This window comes from Ambystoma mexicanum, chromosome 3q (assembly GCF_040938575.1).
Source record: "Ambystoma mexicanum isolate Mex_15411 chromosome 3q, UKY_AmexF1_1, whole genome shotgun sequence".
NCBI classification, from domain to species: domain Eukaryota; kingdom Metazoa; phylum Chordata; class Amphibia; order Caudata; family Ambystomatidae; genus Ambystoma; species Ambystoma mexicanum.
The window spans coordinates 672,965,576-672,990,071 of NC_090926.1; the positions used below are offsets into that span (position 1 = coordinate 672,965,576).

A 24,496-nucleotide genomic window follows, 5' to 3' on the forward strand; every position below is an offset into this window, starting at 1 on the left:
TAGGAAATGTATAACCATTGCATGATGTCCCAGACTCTTGGTAAGGGAGTGGGTAATAGGGGATGGCCCTGCTATGCCTTTTAACAAAAGTCCTACAAAAGGCTTTAGGCAAGTTATTCATGAAGGGCTCTGCATGGCAAGAAACAAGGATTTCCTTCTCCGCCAACATCTCTGAGGTATCTAAAAAGTCAAACTTCCTACTGCACCTCCTCAGAGGCACTCTTCCTTTCCTCTCCGTCCCCAGGAAGCTCATGGTCTCCCAGGCTCTGGTCCTCTCTAGGTCGGACTACTGTAACAGCCTCTTTCTAAATCTACCTGCCTCTACTCTTCGCCCTCTGCAACTAATCCAGAACAGGACTGCAAGACTTGTCCTTGGCCTCAAGCCCTCGGATCGTATCTCCCCAGCTCTGAAATCTCTCCATTGGCTCCCAGTGGATGCAGGAGTTAAATTTAAAACCCTCTGCATTGTCCACAAGGCTTTCTGGGGCCTGGGTCCAAAATACCTTCAGGTATCCCTCCGCAAATACCTCCCCTCTCGAGTCCTTCGCTCCTCTACCTCTAACTCCCTCAGGGTCAGTCGTTTTTTTAAAGAAAAGGAGCTGGGGGGTGGGGGGAGATCCCGGTCTTCGGCTGGGGCCTCCCTCTGGAACAGCCTCTCTGCCACTCTAAAACTTGAGGAGAATCATCTCCGGTTCCGGAAGCACCTCAAGTCCTTCCTCTTTGCATCTGCCTTTGCTCCCCCTCTGACCTGCTGATCTGCTCTCTCTTGGCACTGTGCACCTGGCCACCATCTGTCCCCCTTGGCCCAGGTACCTGCTCACCCTGCCACCCTTCTGCACTGCCTCCCGGTTACCCCTCACACCGGGGACCATATCTGTACCCATCCAGTCCCCCACCCCTCCCATTTTCTTCTTTTATGCACTTATCAGACTTACCCAGCTCTGCTGCCGTAAACACAGCAATTGCCACTTGCTGAATACACTACCCCTGTTTATTGTTCCATTATCTATGTATTTGTATTTATGGCTATTTATCAGTTCTCCGCTGCTCTGCAATTTCCACTCTTCCCCTTCCATGCACATTTCCCCTTTCCTTTTCCCATGCACTTGCATGTTCTCAATGTCACTGGGCCTAGTAAGATCGTTGTTTTGTTGTCCCCTGTTCCTCTCCCTTGCCTTGTCGCGCTCTGAAACACTTGTGTACAAGCGCGATACAAATAAAATATCATATCATATATATAGTTCATCCAGACCAGAGAAGACGCAAGAGGTGAGAAACTTTGAAAGGTGAGCAGGACTGGAGCAGAATCAGTGACAAACGTTAAAGCACTACACTGGCCTGTTAGTCACATCATTTTGAGTTAATGTCAGGTGATTTATGCAGTTGTCCTATTTCCTTGTTTGGCCCTATACAAGTGCTTCCTCTGTGAAACATCCTTTCACCAAGCGCCAGTCATACAGCAAGCTCTTGGCAAATATTTCTGTCCCTTCTCACTCTCACAGATCCTTGTGGCTATGCAGTAACTTCTATCTTTTGCTGGGGATGCCTTTGTGCCAAGAGCCGTAGCCCGGATTGTTTAACAAGTGGGGCCTGAAGGTAATGTAGTTGGGCCCACCCCAAGTAGAGTCAGCAGAGGAAAGGTTGCTGTTGGGCTGTGCTAAGGTAAGGAGGACACATACGCAGGAGGGCTTCTGAAACGTAACTTTATTTAACTTTCTCCAACAATTAACTGGCGCTCTTGCACCTTTACCCAGAACCCCCTTTCCCCAACCAAAGTCATTGACGGGTCCGCCTCCATGATGGGCGGCAGTGGCATTAACTCTTTAGTGTCCGGCAACACCACCCCCAAACAAATATGTCCAAACGTCGACTAACACTCTTCAACCAGTCTAACAGGCGTCTTAACCGTTCGGCGAGGTCTACCTTCATACGCTTCTGGCCCGCCCATGTGTGGTGGGTCTGAACCTGCTCTGTCTCTCCCGGATTTCCTTCAGGGGGAATCCATAAGCCATCTCTCTGAGCCCGTGGCTCTGGAGAAGGCGGTCTGAGTGAAAGGGGCCCCTCGTGCTATGGAAACAAGGCAATGACCATACACGAAAAGGTGCGCCTGACACGAGGTTTCAAATTCCCAATGCTAGGGTTTATTGCAAGCAAAAGATAGTATCAATTGGCCAATTCTGATCTCAGACCCCGCGACGCGAGTTTCCTAGACCTCGAGGGACGCAAGAGAGCGAATTACGTACATCAGTTACATATATACAAAATGCATATCATACAATCAGCAAAGTCATGTTCAACACCCCTCTCTATTAAGTTCCTTTGAACTCGGGATGACGATGGACATATCCGACGAGTATGACGATTATAATGCTTTCGATGTCTATTCTAGTAACAATGTGCAATTTAGAAAGTGCAGAGGCATCTTTTAGAACACAGTGGTTCTGTTCTTGGAAGCAATCTGTACACGGGGGAAGAGCCACATTCGTAGCTTTGCTATCTATGAGGTACTATTCGTGTCCTGGGAGCCGACACGTTCTAAAAGGTTTTGCGAAGGGGGGCCGTAAGAGAAGCATAATTCAAGCCTTTAACTGTATTATTCTAACATATTCTACCATTGTACGAGACTGGCTGGCAGCTGTGAAGTGATTAAATGCCTGGCAGCTTCCTCCCAAGGCTACAGAGAGGGAGTGTGGGCATTCCTCTCTGGGCTACTCATGAGGAGTTTCAGCAAACTCTTCAGTCCCGTGACCTTGTCCTTTCATATTCAGACAACAATGTTAACAGTTGAGCAGAGTAAACAGAATTCACAAGAATTGCAAGCTGCAAAGCAGTTTTTAGACAGAAAGCAATGAGCAATGGTTAACAAACAAAATGGCGATTCTTGCTACATTTAAAATGGCCGCTCGTCGGTCAAGCATAGCAGTTTATATTTCTATAATTTGGTGCATAAGACGGTTGGCCCACGGCCATCAAGTTACGTCTATCATTCAAATGAAGGGTATTCATTTTTCCAGATTGACAAACCCTCCTTTTGGCCGTGTGTCAAACGTCTTATTTATTCATTGTATCCTCCTCTTCTGAGGAGGAGGAGTCTGGGGTATCTGCATCTGAATCATCTCCATCATTAATGTCTATCGCCATGAATTATTTTACTATTTTTGTTTCCTCAGTGTCTGTTATTCCGGCCATGCGTTTGTTTTCCTCTCAACACCATGTGCATACATCCCTTAGTACATCCATCAGTTATTTCAGTGCATATTATTGGTAAGCATTGTATGCAACAGCAGCATGTTATGAATATCCCGAGTGCCATCATTAGTATTGAAATTAACTTCCATCCCCAAGAACGCAATAATCCCCATCACCAGAACTCTATCCCCCAGCTTCAGTAGAGAGTGTGGAACTTATGACATGTAATTTCCGGATCGCTTTAAATATCGCAGGGGAGTAAACATCTATATACACACAGCATGCAGTTTTTACGAGCTTGCAAAATCCCCCACGATCAACTAATATTATATCGAGAGCCATCCTGTTTTGAAGTGCCATCAGTCTTATTCCTTTTTCTTCTAACGTCATATTCAATAAAATATCCGTTGTGGAATCTATTGTTTTTTGTAATATTCCAGACAGTTTTCTTATATTGTAAGAGTTTTCTATTTGGGACAAGAACGGTATAAATGATTTGGCTATATCCATTGCTATCATTCCATCCTCACTACTCCTTTGAGTTCTGACAGAGCAGAACCTGGGCCAACCGAGGGGAGTCAGGGGAGGAAGGGGGTGGTGGTTGGAGGGTTCTCGCCCCAACATTTATTTTTAATATGTAAAAGTTATGTTAATACAGTACACCTTCTGTGAAAATGTAGGTTAAAAGCTATACAGTTAATCTGTTTTCTATGGTAAGACATGAGAAATTCCATTAAATGCCCAATCACCAACCGCACACCGGAGCATTTTCCAAAAACTTTTTATGATGTCTTTTCCCACTATACGCCAGTAAAAAGAAAATGTTCACACTGCTGTGCGCAGACATGCTCAGGCTGATTACACCTATATATGCCAGTATTCCCACGTAAGAACACACTGTTGTCTTTGCCCATAATGCCAGAAATGATACTGTAATAAAATATGTACAAGCTGGCTTCACCAAAATATGCCAGTATCACCACGTAAGCATATACTCCCGCTGATTTTGCCCTTAAAGCTAGTAAAAGAAAATCCCATGCCACAGTAAGAAAACATTTTCCTGCTGGCTGCACAAATGCCTCCTAATCCCAAGCGCCCCCATGAAACTTCCTCCCTGCCCCAATCCCTCCTCCACATGACACACATCAAGTTGACTTTGCTTTGTTCAAAAACGGCTGTACATGTCATACCACTATAAGAAAACGTCCATATTCAAATGCCCCTGGGGTTCGTCACAAATACACAAACATATTCCTAGCCATTCACACACCAGTCATGCAAACATACAGCCTCTCTCTCATATATTCACAAGATCATCCTGAACATTCATACTACATTGCCATTCACATGCACACCGATACACCCCATGCATACTGTACTCATATGTGCGCACTTCCACATGCATACAAAATGCTTTTTTTCTTACCCGTTTCCATCCAGACTCGATGCCGTCTCCTTCTCAGTTGCTCTCCAGGTCTCCGACTCTCGTGCTCCATGCATACAGGAATCAGGGAGAGCTTTCTGGTTCCTGACATATGCAGTGGCAAAGAAGAGCCTCCTTATCGACGCATACCCTACTGCTCATCTGCTGACATTTATGTAATTTACAGATTTTGGTTGGGGCTTGCCCGCTCAGGCCCTACCTGGTCCATGCCCCTGTATGTACCCCAATGGAGCACTGTGTGCCAGCACACCACACTATATAACATTTTTAAAGGATGAAAATCTCCAGCGACTTTCAGTGGTCCTCTTCATTGGTTTTGCACTGCCCAAAGTAGACGCGTGGTACACGCCTGGACTGGGGTCAATTTGCCCTACTACCCGGCTATACTTTTTGCCTTCTTGTTCTGCCCTGGTTGGGCCCATGTTGGCTCTCATCCCACTCACATGGTGGGCGTATCATGATGCGATGTAGCTTGCCAACAGTAAGGGTGTTTCCGAACATCAAATCACAGCACAAAATATGTTAGTTCTCTCTCGTTTTCTCCTTCTTTCTCTTACTCTCGTTCTCTCATTCTCTTTCTCCCGTTCACATTATCTCATTCACATTCTCTTGTTTTGTCATTCGAGTTGTCTCATTCTTGTGCGAGTTCTCTCGTTTGAGTTCTTTTGAGTTCTCCATCTCTAGTTCTCTCTCGTTCTTTCTCCAATTCCCTTCCTCTCGTTCCCTCATTTTCTCGTTCTCTCATTTTCTCGTTCTCTCTCATTCTCTTTTGTTCACTCTCTCTCGCTCTCTTCCCCCACCCCCAGTGACTTCTCCCTTTCCCCCTACCTATAGTAGACCCACTCTTGTTTGCAATCTGTAATGGGGGACATATCTAGCACTATCCATGCCTTTCCCACATCACATGGTGCTCTGCTACTAAGCTACCTCTTGACTAATACATATATGTAAGGTTTCTTGAAATTCTTTAGTCTGATTTCATTGCAACATTCTTGCCGGTTTACTCCTCTCAGTTCGTTAACTTTGCTGCACATTCTGCCTGACCTTCAGCAGTTCACCCGACTCTCACAGAGCCATGCCCCGATCATTCACCCACTTCTGGATCCCAGTGTAGTGTATTTCAGATACTTGCCCACATGCAGACCCTGCATGTGACCTTTATCATTTGAGATTTATATCGCTCAGCATTGAATGCAACACCTTTAGATACTTGCTTCTCCAGGCCATTGGCTGGTTTTGCCAATGTGTCTTTGCCAAACATCTGTCTGGGGTTGCTCTTGGTACTATTGTTCAGAGGAGATTTGCCTGGCATTTCGCTACTGCTGGACTGCATTTTAGTGGGACAAATACTGATATGCATATGAACATTTTTCCTCTGTGAAATGTGCAGTGAGCTAAAGCGTGGTTGAGACTCTCCCTGGGGCCATCCACCCAAAACAGGTCAATGGGCTGTGTTTGTGCCGGTAGAGGGACTCCCAGACCTTCTGGTGCATACTTTTAGCTACTTGGGGTCTCACCCTAAGTTACCAGAGTAATCCAGACGTGGACCCCTTGCTCGCTGTGCTCAGAGAGGCACAGCCCCGCCTCACTGATGCCCAACAAGGCTAAAAAAAAAACGTGTATGGGGTTGCTGTTGGTACTCTTGTTCAGAGGAGATTTGCCTAGCGTTTCGGTGCTGGACTGCCTTCGGGTGGGACAAAGACTGATAAAATCTCCTGACTCTCCTGGGGGCCATCCATCCAAGAACAGGTCAATGGGCTGTGTGTGTGCTGGTAGAGGGACTCCGAGACCTTCTATTGCATATTTAGATGTAGATCATACTGAGGCTACATACTTTTTCCCATGCAAGGCACAACAGAGCCACCATTCATTTTGGCTCACAAATATCACTTGGGTCTTACTTGAGGTTACATAGCCATGCCTTATAGGTGGCACACTGGCACATTTTAATTCCTCCCCTGTCGTCCTACGTCAGGCAGTATTTCACACTCCCCACCCCCAAGTTTCTCAAATTCAAGTGAAAAAGAGTCACTTGCCTCTATGCGATGGGCCAGGTGCAGTGTGGCATCCTTCTTCCACGATGCAGCCCTCTCTCTAGGGCATTCCTCCATGGGCCAGCCAGGGGCATGTGTCCCCTTTCACAGGGCTGTTTCAGTGATGGGTGGGAATGACCCCATTGTTCCCCCAGCACTATTCAGTCTGCCCCTGCACTTCCTTTTGAGCTGTGTCTCAGTGTTGAAGCTGCGTTCCAGACCTGTGTCCCATTTAGAGTCACAGATATCTGGCGAAGTAAACAGCCTCATGTTCGCTCAACCCTGAAGCATGCCCTTGAACCTGAAGCATGCCACTTTACTAACTGCAAACTGTGTGGAGGCTGCGACGGACAACCAAACCCCTCATCACTCCATTTCTGTGTATACTACGTTTACATTATTGTAGCTCTCATATGGTAGGCGCAAATAACATACACATTGAAAAATAATATCATGTAGAAGTAAATACAGTTATTATTAGCAACTCAAGAATGGTATATTCAAGTCAAATTCAAGTCAATTTCCAGAAAATATTATTAACAATAAAAACATCATCCTTGGCTCTAATAAATATTTTAGCATCAAACCTAACAAAGAACTGATAAGAGTATTCAAGTATATATTATTTCCGCACATCCATTACACACCTGTCATTCTAGAGCGGAATTTAGCATCGAACATGTGTATTAAACATTGCTCCCAGTTATGTAGCCAACATAGCAACTGATATAGATACCCATCTATCATTCTGCACACGGTGGGTAGACAATCGCCAATGGGATATAGTCCACTGAGTGGTTCATGGTGTCATCTGAAAAAAACTCTAGCTTCAGTTTCGCTGTCTAGGATGGAATTCATACATAATAATAATAATAATAATAATAATAATAATAATAATAATAATAATTTGCATTTATTTATTTTCAAATGTTTTTATTGGGATTTTCAAAAAGATACAATAGGAAGTGACAATTGTCTAGTGTTCCAATGGGTAAGGGAGAGGGGGGAAAGAGGAAAGGTAGGGGGGGGGTACTACAAAACAATAACATAACTTAAAACAAACAAAGGTCGTCTTGGTCCGATGTTTCTTTCCGGAGTTAATCCCGCTGGGCGGGTGAGTTGGCCTCAGTGATGAGGCGTCTGGGCTGTTGGGCGGGGCAGATCATATGATCACGGGGTTACAGTTCAAAATGATTTTCTTACTTTCTTGGGTAGGCTGACATTGTTCATGGGGGTTTGTCGTCGGACGGATGGAACATGTCCCACAACAGAGTCTCCCAGGCTTCGTAGGTCATAACCGAGCCTTCCCCAGTCTTGGTAATTCCCTCTCCCCATAGTCTAGTTTCGGCATCTGACCAGTGTTCTAGTTCCTTAAGCCAGGTGGTGTAGCGGGGGCTGGTGGAAGATTTCCATGTCGAGGCAATTGCCTGCTTATCCATAATACATACCATGTATTGCCTGATCTTGCTAATCCGTGGGTAGGAGCCAAGCAACCATTCCTTTGGGGTCCACTCGTAGCGGGCGAGTCCCACCCTTCAACATGCTTGTTCAATTTTGGACCAGAAATGTTGTAGCTTTGGGCAGTTCCAAAACATGTGTGCCATTTCTGCTTCCTCTTTTTTGCGCCGGGGACATCGAGGGGCAGTGGGTTTGCTGAATTTTGCAATTCTGCTGGGGGTCATATATGTTCTGTGGAGGACTTTTAGTTGCATCAGTCTGAATCTTGCATTTCTGGATACTTCTCTGGGGTATTGTAGGATTCTGCCCCACTCCTGTTCAGTGATACTAGTTCCCAGGTCCATTTCCCATGAGCCCTGTAGGGTGCTGCTTTTGGTGTTAGGCCTGTCTGTGAGCTGGGCATATATCATAGAGGTCGGTTTCCAACCATCTCCCAGGTTATGCATTAGGGTTAGGGTCTGATCTGGTCCCGGTTCTTCTGGCCATACACTCCATTTCTGTTTAGCCATTTCTCTGATGTTTCGGTAACAGAGGTGTTGGCCTTTGGGGACTCCCACGTCATGTACCAGGGAGTCAAAGTCTCAGAAGGAGTTGTCTTCGTACATATCACCCCAGGTGTATATGCTGTGTCTTTCCCATAATCTCATGAGTGCCAGTTCATCTCTATTAGCGCAAGTATCGGCAATCAATGGCGTCTCCGGGGAGTATGGGTTCCTAGACTTTTGCAATTTCAGTGCCCTATCCCATACCTTACGACCCAGTTGGATAAGCTGGGGAACTTCTGCTAAGTGCTTCCATCGGACCCAGAGAATTTCTTTCAGTCGCACCGGTGTTAAGTGGCTCAAGAGATCAGTCTCTGAATTGGTGTCATCTGCGAGCCATTTGGCTGCGAAGGTAAGTTGGGCCGCTAGGAAGTTTCTTTCCAGATCTGGGAGCTGGGCTCCGCCTGCTTTGTTTGGGAGTTTTAATGTGTCCAAAGCGAGTTTGTGTCTGGAGTTCCCCCGTACCAAATCCTTCAGTAGTGTGTCCAGTAGCCAGAAGAAGGCGGCCGGTATATAGTAGTGGATATTCTGGAAGAAGTACAGGAAGCGAGGTAGCACTATCATTTTAGTGATGGCCACGCAGCCCATCATCGACAGAGGGAGCCTGGACCAGAACCTCATTGTTTTTTTGAGCCTTTACGCTGCCACTAGGGAGTTGCCCCCATGTGACTGCTTGGGGGTGTGCCAAATGTTTATGCCCAGGTACCTAAATGTGTGTGGCTTCCATGTTATCCCAACTTCAGGGAGTGCCGATATATGGGTCCCTACCAGCGAGGCTAGTGGAAATATGCAAGACTTCTCTGGGTTAAATGCTATTCCCGTTATTTATTTTTTTAAGTTACTTAGTACCTCCAGGATCGTGGGTATGTTAAAATGTGGGTCCCTTAGATAGAGTAGAACGTCATCTGCATACAGGGAGATCACATGATATTGGTCCCTTATTTTTATGCCTGCATCAAAGAATTTTTCTAATAAAAAAAATATAGCCAGCGGCTCTAACCCAAGGATATATAACATCAGAGAGAGGGGGTATCCCTGTCTGGTGCCCCATCTGTATGTCCCATGGAGCAGACATCATTCTCCCTGTTTTTACCCTGGCCCTCTGTGTCTTGTATAGAATCTCAATCCAAAGGATGAAGCCCCTGCCCAGACCAAATTGTTTTAGGGTAGCCAAGAGCCACTCCCAATATATGGAATCAAACACTTTGATAGCATCCAGGGAGACTAATGCGTAAGGTTCTTGTGAGCCTGTTTGTGTTATGATGTGCTGTAGCCTACATAAGTAGGCTGTCGTGCTACGGCCAGGGACAAACCCGTTCTGATCCCCATGTACTAGGGCCCCAATAACTTTCGAGAGTCTGTTAGCCAATATGGTAGTAAGGATTTTTATATCGTAGTTAAGGATGGCTATTGGTCTGTCTGAGCCACACTCCGTGGTGGGTTTCCCAGGTTTGGGTATGGGGATTACCAGGGTCTCTTTCATACTACTTGGTAGCTCCCCGGTCTCAAAGGCTTCCATGTAGGTCTCATGTAAAATTGGGAGTTTTACCGGAGGACAGTGCTTTAATCGCCTCCTGTATGTCTTCGGGTGTGAGTTCCTGGTTCAGTGTTTCTCTCTGGCTTCATCTAGTGTGGGGAGACCTATTTCTTCTAGAGTATCGAGAATGACTTCTTGGGGAACAATGGGGTTGTGGCTGTATAAGTGGGAATAGAACTTTTGGAATGTCTTGTTGATCCCTATTTGTGTGGTTTGGGTAGCTCCTGTCTGATCGTGAATTTCAAGGATTGGGGGCTTCGGGCTCTCTTTACACAGCCATGACAGTAGCCTGCCAGGCTTATCCCCCTCTGCGTGTGTCCTGGTTGTTTTTGTGATGTAGTCGAATTTAGCTAGTATAGCCCAGGCTTCCTGGCAATCCTTCCATGCTGTGGCTGTTTCTTTCTCAAGTTCTCTGGACCTATGGACCGTGGCTTCCAGTCGTCTGATTTTCTCCTCCCAACTCTCTAGTTCCTTCTTGATTGTCTTCCAGATGCCTCCGGCACTAGCAAAGACCTCCCCCCTTACTACCACCTTCAAGGCTTCCCATATTGAACTCCAACTGTGTACGCTTCCCACATTGTTGTCAACGTATTTCTCTATTTTTCTGCAAAGCTCCTCTTTGAATATACTGTCTGCCACATTGGTATGGGTGGTCTGGGGCCCTTTGGTTTCCACACCATTAGGAGCGGAGAGTGATCTCATACGGATCTGCCTAAGTAAGAAGTGGATTCAATTTGGGGGAGGTGAGCTTTATCTATCAATAGGAAGTCTATGCGGGTGTATACCTCATGTGGTGATGAATAATATGAGTATTCCCTACCTTCAGGGTGGAGGTCTCTCCACACCTCTAATAAGTCCAGGTAATGGATGGTTCTTCGAAGGGCGGAGGAAGGTTGGCTGGTCGGTTGCATCGGGGGAGCAGACCTGTCAAGAGCAGGGTCATGAACGCAGTTAAAGTCGCCTCCCCTGATGAAGAAACAATCTCTGTAGGGTACTAGCTTCTGTTGTAGGGTAGCAAGATATGTAGCAGTTCCGCAGTTTGGGGAGGTATTTGTTGACTAGGCACACTTCTGTATGTTCGATGCTTCCTCGGAATATGAGATATATGCCTTCAGGGTCCGCCTCTTTGGCCCAAAGTTTAAAGTGTACGTTACTGTTTATCCAGGTAAAAACTCCTCGGGCGTACGTGGAGTACGTTGCTCCGTAGCCTTGCCCATCCCACCAGTCTATGATTCGAGAATCGATTTCTGCGACGAGGTGCGTCTCTTGAAGCATTGCCATAGAGATGTGTTTTCTCCTCAGGAAGGATCTTATCCTGTTCCTGCGCATGTACGTCCCCATCCCCCTGACATTCCATGTCAGTACCTTGATTTCAACTGCCATGTTTGTCGAGTTGAGGCCCTGGCTCGTAGTAGTATGCACGTCGGTTTTGTAGGATGATTCTGTTGGAGACTGTCGAAACTTTCGACCATAATAAACAAATAAAACAAACCAAACTTGTCCAAGTGGACCAACTGCACCCAGCAGAGATGCAGTTACTGCTTTGCTCGGGTGTCCCCACTCTGTCAGGGCCCTTCTGGGTCATCTGGAGTGGTTAAGGTGCGTTAGCGACGTGCTGCTGCAATTCCATTCTCTGTTTCGGGCCGGTCTGGTGGGTCGGTTCCTCCTGCCTTACGCTGGCTTGATCCATGTCGTCACTTGGTCATTGGTCATTGGGGGATCCTGTCTTGTGGGCTCAGCGTTCGGGTCATGGTGCTCTCTCCACGCCGTCCGACAGGTTGTTGTGCTCCAGCCACATGGTGGCCGCCGCCGGTGACTCCAGGAAAATTGCTCTGCCTTTATGTATGAGTTTGAGTCTTGAGGGGTACATTAACATGTATTTGATGTTTAATTGATGAAGTCTGGCCTTGATAGGAATGCAAGAATTTCTTACCCTTTGTACTAATGGTGTATAGTCCGGATAGATAGCGATCTTGGCATTGTCTCTCGTGATTTCCTCGCCTTCTCGGGAGAAGCGCAAAATGGTTTCCCTGTCTTGGAAATTCAGGATTCTGGCTATCATGGGGCGCGGGTAAGACCCAGGTGGTGGCTTCTTCTGTAAGGATCGATGTGCTCGCTCGACCGCGAAGCCCTGCGAAAGGTGAGCAGCGCCCACTTCTTGTTGTAGGAGAGTTTATATGAACATGGTGGGGTTGGAGCCCTCTATCCCTTCGGGAACTGCAAGTAGGCGCACTTTATTGGCGCGTCCCTCTGCATCTTCAGCTCTTTCTTCGAAGAATTTGTTTCGCTTCTTGAGTTCCTGGAGTCTGTCTAGGATGTCTTTGAGGGTCTCTTTAGACTCTTTCTGTGTTGCCTCCGTTGTGGATACACGATCGATTTCGCAGCTCTTGTCGCATCAGCATAATTTTTGCCTTCACCTCCCCAATTTTTGTGTCTATAAACGAGCGTAACCCACTAATGGCCTCCAATATCTGATTTTCCTTCTCCTTCTCCTCAGGGGTTGTATGTCCCGGGCTGGGTTCTTTAGCCTGCCGGTCCTGATATTTGGGTTTGCTAGCTGTGAAGGACTCCATAATGGTGTTCTTAGATTTGCCTTTAGTGTTCGGCATGGTCCTTTGTAGTGGGTCGGCTCGATCGGAAGGTGAGGCTATCTCCCACGTTGCCCAGGGACTGGCTGGGGTTCGGATTCCTAGATGCGGTTCACCAACTATTACTCCAGAAGGGGGTGCTCGTGTGATTGGTGCTGGGTGTTCTCTGAGGCTGGGATGGGAGGTCTCTGACAGGCAGAGGGCAATTTGCTAGCAGGCGTTTCACTGTAGGGCTCCTGTCATAGCGTCTCTGTGTTGGTCTCATTATCTCAGGGCCTAGTATGGTTGTACGTGGCTATGGCCTCCAACAGGGTTAAAGAAGGGGTTTCTCCATAGGCGTAGTAGATCTGGCGGACCAGGTATACTGGGACGATCTAGTTGAGCATCCACTGGGTCTCATCCAGGAGTCAACAGTCAGGGCAGGGGGTGGACACAGTTCATAGTGGCCCGGGGGGGGCGAGAGGCAGTCCACCACTGTGGAGGTAGGTGGTCTCAACTTTCAGACCACTAGATGTGTGGCCCACGTGTGGTTCCTGCTTGGAAGGTGTTACTGTGCAGTAGGGCCTCCTTGCCAGCTCGGGATCAAGGCTGGGCACCCCCTCTGAGGTGTGCTGCAGGGGGAGGAGAACCGCCCGCCAGGGTTCTTGTGTCTCCCCATTTGGTGCCCTGTTTAATATCTGGGGTCAGAACTTCCAGCTTGGTGTGTGGACCTTGCTTTTGTTGCGCCCTATGGGCTGAGCCACATCACCTGCGCGACCTTTGGGGCCTGCCAGCTGTTGTGAGGGCCAAGTGGTGGGGGCCCACGGCCAGAGGTTGCGGCGACCCATGCGCACTGCGGCTAGGGATTGAGGTGCGGCCAATCTGTTGTCCCAGTGAGAGTGAGTATTGTGGAGGGCCCGGCGACAAAAGCTCCCGGCCACTAGACCCAAGTGACACCACAATGTCAAGTGCCACAGTCTCTTTCATTCGCGGCTGCAGGGGCTTATCTGGATTCCCTGTAGCTGGGAAGGCCAGTCATGCTTCTTCCTTGATTAGTGTTGAGCCTTTCGGTGTCACAGTGATCCGGAGCAGCAGCGATCGGCTGTCCCGAGAACACCTGGGCCGGGAGTCAGGCAGGTTAAGCAGTGACTGTTGAGGTCCTGCCTGCCTGCTGCCACGGTATATCCTTGGTTGCTGGCGTTCGGGTCCCGCCGAGGCGTGGATTGAATATTGTGCCCCTGCGTGTGAAGGGAGGCGTCAGCCGATGCAGTGCCGGAGCTCCTGGCACACCGGGAGCCCAACCCCAGTGGAGCTCACAGGGCTGCTCACGGCACCGATGCGCCTTCACCCCCGGAGCTCCCAGCGGCCGGCGCCAGTCTGGGTCCCAAGCTCCTCCGCTTCTGACACTTCAGGTGCCGGGAGCCAGCCCAGGCAGTCGGTGCACTGCAGGGCCCCGAGAGTACAAGGAGGTTGCAGCGGTGGGTGCTGGGGCCAGGACACAGACGCCGCCGGCAATCCCCGCCGTGGATCACCAGCTGGTGCCCTGCCCCGCGTCCAGAGTCTCGGTCACCATCTTTGAGGCTGGGGAGGCCGAGTTGCAAAAGCCGCATTTTCCTGGATGTCGGTTCCGTTTGTCCCCCCAAATGGCATGCGAGGGTGCGGGATCACTTGCATATGGTGGCCATATGATTATATGGGCTGTCAGATGGATCCAGCCAGGTTCGTGAGGATCTTTGGAAGGATCAAGGCAGGAGCATGGGAGAAAGACGTCATCAGTCCATGGACCCAAGCCACGCCCCCCATAATTTGCATTTATATAGCGCTACGAACCCTCAGGCATCTCAGCGCTGCTTATTATTACCCACGGTGTGTGTTGCTCATTTATCCACCTCGGAAGGATGAAGGGCTGAGTTTGGCCATGCCAGGTTTCAAACCTGTGTTGGCAGGCTCTGCACAGATGTCAAAGAAAGCGCTCTACTAGCTGTGCTATCTGACCGGCGAGGCGAAACACACTCTTAGTTGAAAGACATCCATCTATAATTTGACTTTGTGTACGGCCCTCCCATCATCCGTTTTCCTCCTGGTGCTTTGTGAATTATGTCTGCCATAGCATTGGTTTAGAAGGAGGCATGAGTGGACTGTATACAACATAGAATGTGCCAGCTTCCTTCTCAAAGCATGGGAAATGCATTTGCCAAATTGCCAGGCACTTCCATAGTGGTATTAACTGGCAATCGATGACAGCAGCTGCAAAATGGTGCGGGTGCCTGTTCATATAATAACAGAGCCTGACAAATGCCTAGTACTTAAAAACAAGCATTGGCAAAGCCAATGGCTTTGGCTTGTGTATAACAGGTCTTCAGTGAAGGACACGCATGTTGCATATAAATCGAGTGGATGAAGTCAGTCTCGTTGAAATTTTTATTACACATCTAGTGGTTAACAGTTCCATTTAAGTCATTAAATCTCAGAAGACTGCTTAGAAAAAATCACTGGCCAGCACTTCGAGCACAAAGTTTGATGACAAGGCTTGATAAAGCTAGCTCAAAGAGATCCCTGGAGGATATGTTTTGGGTGGGAAGGGGCAAGAAGTGGGTGGTAATGGCCATAGGGATTAGCATGGCCATGGGCAGTTAATGGTGGTGAAATAACCAAACAGCTATAAACTTTGTGTCCCTCCACATATCCCATTGCGCCCTAGCTGTACTCTATTGATATAGGGTTAGCTTCTAGGGTGAGCTTCAGCTCCACCTAAAAGCTCAAACTAAAAAGCGGGAAAAATAGCTGACAAAGAAAACGCTGTATCCCACTGATAAGAGGTCAAAGCCATAGATTATGAATTCCATAATCTCCTGCTTGATGTCACAGCAAGAGCATACCACATTCAGACACCATTTCTAAAGGCATACAATGAAAGCCAAACACAACAAACGACTCCACAACCCTGTACATCAAAATAGGCAGTTGTTGGGTACGAGTAAATGACTAACCCTGAAGTGAATTCCAGTTTAGGTAATTTAGAATCCCATCTCTGAATTTAAAAATGGAATGCATGCTTCTACTTCTTATGCAATTGAAAAAAAACATGGTCTGCCAGAAACTCAGAATCATGCTATACTGAACAGGGAAACATCACACAGCATAATGTGCTACAGTTTAAAAGTGAGGGATCAGGCATGCAACAAACAGCGTACACCTAAACACAGGTGAACCACTGAGGGTGGGCATGCCATGGAGTGCAGGTCCACTGTACACCCACCCGTGGCGCTGCTCCTTCATCAGCGGTTTCGCTCTGCCTGGGACGAGGCATGCGCAGCCGAAGCAATTCCCTTTAGGAAAGCCAACGCTGTTGCTGTTGCCGATGCTTGCTTGTCTCTTTCCTTACGGTCCTTACTCCTGTTGGTTATCAGCTTTTTAGATTTTTCCCATCTAGGCATCTAATTGGCTAGTCAATATGCATGCGTCAGTGCATTTTTGTTTCATATCTATATATTGGTTTCCCACAGTGGTTTATAAATAAGGCTCCTGCTTTCATGGTATTTATTTTTCTGCCATTTCCGTCTGTATTTATACATATTTAATTTGCTGGCCTTTTTTCCTGTATTTATGCATATTTATTTTTGTCATATAAAAAGATAATTTGTAACCAGTATTTTTCTGCATTTATTTTAATAAAAAATGCATTTATTAAAGCACACATGCAACCATATAGGAAAGAAAAAAATGCATTTATTAAAGCACACATGCTACCATATAGGAAAGAAATGCTAGCTCTTTTTTTCCATAACAACAACGGTTGCTCCTGTAACTGCTGCTGCCTTAGATATATTCTCTCAGCAATTTGAAGCACTTATATACTATTTTTGTACAACATTTACACTCTCCACGTTGACAATCAGCAATGTGATTGGCCTGCGATGTTTGAGTGACATCATAGAGGACCAGAGAAAACGACCTGTTTTTCCATTTTTATAAGTATTTTCTCGACAGAAAACAGATTGATTTCTGTCTGTATGTATACAAATCGGTAAAAACGGAAAACTGGAGACCTTATTTATAAACAAACTTGACTTCTTTGCAAACGAGATTCTGAAGATAGTTCGTCCTTGATCCCTGCCCCGAACAATGATCCGTTGACAAAAAAAATTAGGAAAAAGCATCTTCTAAGATTGCAAGTCTTACATGCAATGAGGACAGACGGGAAATCATGAAATCATATAAAAACTGGCTAGTAAATTAGAAAAACAAAAATTACTGAGAAAGGGCAAAAGATGGTAATTCTTCTCATGAATTTTCATGGTCTGTTGGATGCGGGGACAGGCACTAGCCTCAAAAGGTGGTCTACAGAAGCACAACATGCTGTGCATCGGGCTTCCGTCTCTGCGGCCTCCATGCAGCGAACAAAGGCAGTTGGAGCGCAAAGCAGGCAAGTAGATAGGAGGTGGAGTGAGCTGCTCACTGGCGCTGTTGCATGGAGAAACCAGGAGAGGGCTGGGAACAAAAGACTGACATTGCAGTGTGGCATTCTCGGCCTGGAAACTGCAAGCTCAGTCTTTTGTTACTGGCAAAACGACATAGCTCCCTAATGACTTTGGCTTTACTAAATAACAAGAAAGAAGGAACCATGCCTTCTCAAATGAACCCAAATGATTCCTTAACAGAGGACTCTTATAATGTCAGCATTCTAGGACATTTCTTGTATTATACATTAAAAAAACTGGTTAGGATACTTTAATAAATAAATATTAGAAAACGATTCAACTTGCTAAGTCATTTGAAGTTCCAATATCAGTTGGTCTCTCTTACATAAGTCTGGGGGATCTGCTGGATTTATGAGCCGAGAATGTTCACCTATTATTTTGTACAATTGTGAAGCAGTCTTTGCACCCCAGTCATGAATTGAAAGCATAAGCTCTCAAGATGCCAAGGTGACATCTGCCTGGCCACTCTTATTAAAGACTGCGCAACTGAACTCTCCCCCTTCATCACATTTCTCATTAACACCTCCTTCTCCTCAGGCAATATCCCCACCAACCTTACAGATGCCTGGGTACTTCCACTCCCAAAGAAACCTACATTGGACTCTAACATCCCCACCAACTACCGCCCCGTTACGACAGTACCCTTCCTACTCAGAATACTAGACAGAGTAGCATATTTGCAAATCCAGACATACCTAGAAACCAATAACATGCTTGGCCTGCACCAATCTGATTTCCTCCCTGGTCATGGAACGGAAACAGCAATCTTGGACCTAAAAATCCAAATGGACGAAATCATAGTCCCGGGAGGATAGCACAGCGGCAGCGTGCGCGTCTTGGAAGCAAGACGACACAAAGCAACAACAGGTTCGATCCCCGGGTCCGCGCTTAGAAACCTCCGAGTGTTTAAGCGCGTTATAAATACGTAACTAAGACAAAGAAAAATCACAACTAAGAAAAACTAACAATTCCTGTAACAGCGCCTCGATGCCTGCGGGCTGTGTGAGCGCTTTATAAATGTAAAAAAAAATAAAAAAAAAAAAAAAACATAGATAGCGGAAATCTGGCCATCCTCCTCCTACTAGACCTCTCTGCAGCATTCAATTTAGTTGATCACAAAATCCAATGCCAACATCTCTCATCAGCAGCCTACTTTTCTGCCAAAGCCATAACTTGGATAGAATCCAACCTTTCCAACCGTACAATGAGAGTCTTCTCCAAGACTGCTGTGCCCCCCCACCCCCTGTCCTAGTCACTTGTGGGGTCCCTCAAGGCTCCTGTGTCTCCCCAACTCTGTATAGTATGTTTACTATGCCACTCTTTGACTTATTGGACAAAGAGGGTATCTCCTATAGCAACTATGCAGACGACACCCAGATACTCGTCCCCATCACTGGGAACTACGACACCGACTCCACTGCTCTGAGTAAAATATATCAAATCATCCAAATCTGGATGGCTCAACATGGTCTATGGCTCATCAACGAAAAAACAGAGCTAATCCTTGTAGGAACTCAATCACGACTTAAACTAAAAAGTCCTTCATTATAGAAGGAAATTCTATCCCAGTCTCTAAAGCAGTAAAAACGCTGTGGGTATAACTAGACTCCTCACTATCCCTAACAAGACACGTGAATGCAATCGCTTCTACGGCAGCATACATGACCAAACTTATCAATGCCTGCAGATCCTTCCTAATGCCTGAGAGCTGCATTACACTAGCATTACACTAGCCAGAACACTGATTCTATCCAGGATCGATTACTGCAATACTCTCTTCGCAGGCTCAATCATGCATAATGTCAAAAAGCTCCAAGTAATACAAAACAATGCCTTAAGAGCTGCTTTGAACATTCCCAAAAGGGAACACATCTCGTCTGCCAGACGCAATGCCCACTGGCTGCCGGTCCAGGACTGCATAATATTTAAAACCCTATCACTCACCCATACATATTATTTAAGCTGTCCAAGGCAGGGGGCCGCAGCTTTCCTCCGGTAGCTGCCAAACACTGGAATGCACTCCCATTAACGCTCAGATTGGAATCATCCCTTTGGACCTTCCGAAAAAGCCTCAAAACCTGTTTATTTATGCAAAACCCCTAACTTATCAGGCAGGGAGATCGCACAACCATACAACTGGATTGCACTCTCATGTAACCAGCAACCAGACAATTGTACCATCTGTTTGTTTGTGATTTCGTCCTAAATGTAACCAGCGTGCAGATGCCTCTGGGCTTGGAGCTCTCTACAAATGCAAATAAATTAAGTACGAGTTATTGTACATAAAAAGGGGAATTGAGAGGGGATCCTGATACCTAGCATGTCATAGCACAACTTCAGGAAATTATTAAAATCTTTGCATCAGTATTGTTTAGGGAGATCAACTTTTGGGTACAGAGTAAAGGGATACTCTCACACCTATAAGATTTAGGAATGGCTTTTTGGCTTCCTATAATATATTTATGTTGACATATTTAATCCCTAGTGTAATAACACAATCACAGACTTCACTCTATATTCCCGTTGTAGATTATAAATCAGCATTTGCCTTTGCAGACAGGAACGTACTTTGGTGCAAGCTTTCATAATGGGAATCAACCATGGTTTGCTAAAGCTTGTAATGGTTCTCCAAACCAATGAGGGCAAGACTGGATCTGAAAAGCCTTTATTAAAAGCAGGTGAAGACCCCAGGAGGCCTGGAATAGGGGTGCATTCTTACACCAATGTCGTTTAAGCTATATATCAGGATTACTGCATTGAGAAATATTATGGTCTATCCCCTTGGTATGGTTCTGATTCAATAGTAGGGTTGTACCAATGACTTATTCATTTTGGAACCAACCAAAATTTGATTAGAAGGATGTTTTCCTGATGTTTTGAATTACCCCACGGAGAATACAAAGAATAAGAAATGAATACGGACTATGTAAAAATAATGTGAACAGTGCAGGCTAAAGGATCAGAATATGGTCAGTTAAAAATTGGGCAACAAAAGAGCAGAGATGGTACATGAATATATTTGTGAACATTATTCAATAACAAACATAACCATAAAATAGAATTTATTATGTATGTGAATACGATTATGCCAGTAATTGCATCATTGAAAGGATATATTATGCAATGTGTAGGCTTGTCTCAAAGGTCTTCCATAGTAGCATATAAATAGAAAATTGTACGGATGGGTTCATTTGCTGCAGTTATTATTGATGTATAGGAAGAGATTAACCACTGTTTAAATGTTCCAGTGAATAACCCTGAGCTACATGGGTGGTGCCCAGACACACCAAGCTTCCTGTGCGTATGGCCCCAAGGTACAAATGACTGATGGTTTCAAAGAAGCTGAAACATGTATGTGGTTGTAATTCAGAGCAGTGGAGTTGGTCTCCTTTCAGTCGGACCTTCCCATGCACCTTATTACATTGACATTACCAAGTTGCACTGGCGCAGCAGAAGGCCCTGCCACACCATGTTTTTGGGGCATGCATTCTCACTTAAGAAAGACATTTGGGTGTGCGCAGTGTGTTTTGGTGAGCCTGAGACTGCCTAGGCTCTTTCTTCTATTGCACAACTTGCTGGAGTCTGCTTTCCCTTGCCATTACTGCTTCCTAGAGGAAGCTGTACTAAACACCCAGCACATGCGGAGCACGCGTTGTGCGCAGTGTGTTTTGGTGTTTGCGTGTGTGGGAGTGAGGAGAGAGGGTGTCTGAAATGGAAGGGACTTTGCCTAGATCCGGCCCTTGCGGTGATCACACAAGGCTGCAACTACGATGATGGAAGTCAGTAATTCGAGCAAAATCATCAGACCTGACGGAATCACCATGCGTAAATAACATAAATACCGCCAACATTGGAAATGAAAGCAGAACTGACTTTGCTGATAATGAGTGTGAGGTTGCAAACACTACTGCCTCTACATGCTCGAGGCATGGAAAGCATGGGAAGGGCGAGGTGAGGAACGTAGCAAAACATTTGCCTTTTTCGTCTGCCCCACTCGAGCAACCCGGCAAAAGTACTTTAACCCCCAGAACCCCCACTTTACCCACCCTAGGCATTTCCATCAGAGACTTGAGTATACTCTTACCGGCTGCTGTGCTGCCCACTGCGGGCAGGGTGGGGCGGTGGACCTGCCCTTGTGCGGTTGGTCTTCGGCCCGGGGGAGGAGTGGCATCGAGTGCGGAGTCTGTGGGTTGCGGGCTGCCCCTGGCGCTCGGCCGTGGAGGGCCCGCGGGGTTGGTTTTGGAGGAGGGCGCCTACTTTGGAGGAGGGCGCCTACATGGAGGAAGTTGCCTGCCGTAGAATCTCGGCAACAGAGAAACAGGAAGCTGCCCCAGTGCTGGCTGCTGATTCGCTGGCAGATGAAGAGAGAAAGAGAAATTGCGGCATGGAGTTTCGAGATTCCCTGACTCCTAATGCCGCAATTTCACCTTCAGAGCCCCCTGCTGTTTCTGAAAGAAATAATAACACTACATCTGTGGACTGTTTACACTCCTCTAACTTGCGAAGCTGAGCGGGAGAGACCATAATTGATTCTTTTATGATGAATATGCCCAAATTAATGGTTTTAGCCTGGTGCTCACATAAGCTGTTAGGTTTTAATACTGACAGCTTACACAAGCTAAAATCAACAGCGCAGCATGAAGCATTGATGTTGGACGGGAGTCCTCTAGACTGCCCGCACACCAAAAATATAGAAGGTGTCTGCTCACAAGCTGCCTTGGCGACTGGGATCAATACTAGTCTTACTGCAATGGAAGATGAGGTGTTCTGCCCCTCAAATACACATTCACATTTGTTAAATGGAAGGCGTGATTTATCCCCACATATCAACAATAGGAGGAACTCGCTGGAAGTGGTGAATACAATTTTGCAAGGAATTACCCAAATAAATAAGACGTGCAACTTTACTAATAATAGTGCCACTATAGCAGCAAGACCTGAAAGAAACTTGTCATCTTCTGCGTGTATCACTGAGGGGCCTTCTGGTTCCAGCGACAACACTCCACACGCAGAACTAGCTCAAATGCGGAATAACATACTGAATAACAGAAGCCAAGTCGGCTTTACTGTCTCTCTTACCTTAGCCTGCTCGCAAGCACAGCATCCCCCTTTGCAAGATAATACACAACACCCACACAAAAAGATTGGGAAAGTGAAACAAGTGTTGTTTTATAACAAAGAGGAGGCGAAACGTACGACACGAGCCTTACTTCTTCTGAAACCTGCTCAAATTATTCCTCAATCATAGAGCGGGACTACCCAAAAGTCAGACGTACAAAAGTGCGACGACATAAACAAGATCGCCAATTGCATTATAAACTGAATGAAAGACTTATCAAAGAATTACAACCGATATTGATGTCCTCCATGGCAATTACGATTGCTCCCTTCTTAAAGTTATACAAACAAATGAATGACAATGCTAAGGACTTGGCAACTTTGGTGGCGCTAATGAATTCGAAATTAGTAAACATGGAAAGAGATATTAACACAGCAAGCAAGGAGACCATGGAAGTAAGAAAAAATCTGGACTCATTACAAACAATCATAGATCAAAAAGAAAACAACAGATTAGACAAAACATTATTGGCTGAGTTTTCCAGAGAAGCTCTGAGTTTGCTGAAATATCGCTTAGTCGCGACACAAGCCAAACAATATCACAAAGTGCAGGAGCCTCAGCGCGTGCCAAAGGAAGATGCTGTGCAGCCAGAAACTCTGAGCAGACACACTGTGTCTCTAAACCCTCAACTGATGAATGCTTGTCTCACTGAAAATCAAATCACCATGGGGGCCCTCGAGAACGTTAAGGAGACCGGACCAGTAGCAGCAGATTTTTACTGATCAGGTGCCTGTCCCATCTGGCTATCCTCTCCAGAACGCTATCAGATCATTCTCCGGTGATTATCTCATTGAACTGGGGCCATGACTATGAAAAAACGGGACAATGGAAAATGAGGGCCCCATGCCCTCCTAGACCAGGCCTTCGGCTCCGAACTTGAATCTTCCATCGAAAAGTTCTTTGAGATTAACACAGATTCAGTATCTTCACGAGCCACCCTTTGGGAATCCTTTAAAGCTTACACTAGGGGTATTGCCATATCCAAAGGGAGCTGCATCCTGAAAAATATTCGGGAGGATATCGCAGATAGCGAATCGTCCCTAGTTAACCTGGAGTCCCAATATGCCCAAGACCACTGCCCTGACACACTAGCATCACTGGTGTCAGAGCTTGACAGATTCCGCAGCCTTGCAGAGCGAGAGGTTAAGTTCCTGGATGGCACTCGGGCGGTAAGACTATATGGGGAGGGTGAGTGACCAGGCCGCATGCTGGCCAGATTGATTCGCTGCGAGTTTGGAGTCCCCAACATTCCGGCGATAGAAAGGCCCGACGGAATACTAGCTACCTCACCACAAGACATCAACACAAAGTTCCTAACATTTTATACCTCCCTATACTCGAAGGCCGATGGCCCCCATATTTCAGGAATCGACTCCTATCTGGAAGACCTCCCTCTCACAGTCCTGTCTACTGACGCCATCGTCTCCCTGGAAACACCCTTCACTGATGAAGAACTTACAGAAGCCATCGAGTCACTTGCGGCGGGGAAGGCCCGTGGGCCGGATGGCCTCCCCCATGGACTTTTACAAGCGTTGTAAATCTCTTCTGGCTCCCCATTTACTGGCTCTCTGGGAGGAGGCATGCGAAAAAGGTACATTCCCCCCCCTCTCTCCGAGAGGCTATGATAACAGTTCTTCTGAAACCTGGCAAACCCCCCCACCCAATGCGGTTCGTACCGCCCCCTCTCGTTAATTAACTGTGACGTTAAAATATACGCTAAACTACTGGCTAACCGACTGCCTCCATTCATGCCCCACATCATTCACCCTGACCAGGCTGTTTTCGTCCCAGGTAGGTCCACATCCCTAAACCTTAGAAAACTCTTCAATGTGATCAGTAGGATCAATCCAAAGACACAGGCAGTGGCAGCCACTTTAGACATGCAGAAGGCATTCGACTCAGTGTCTTGGGAATATTTGTGGCGAGTCCTTGAAAAATGCAAGTTTGGCCCCAACTTTCGAACCTGGGTCATGCTCCTCTACACCAGCCCAGTGGCCAGGGTCCGCACTGAGGACAGATGTTCCACCCCCTTCCATATAGCCAGAGGGACGCGACAGGGAAGCCCCTTTTCTCCGCTAATATTCGCGATAGCTATGGAACCCTTTGCGTACATGATGCGCCAGTCA

At 46.6% G+C, this 24,496-nt stretch overlaps 1 protein-coding gene across 1 annotated transcript in view; it reads right to left on the minus strand.

Annotated features, from left to right (window-relative positions):
- Positions 1-24,496, minus strand: part of LOC138582868 (cytochrome P450 2C23-like) — a 294,173-nt gene that overhangs the window by 197,255 nt on the left and 72,422 nt on the right. The window lies entirely within an intron of this gene.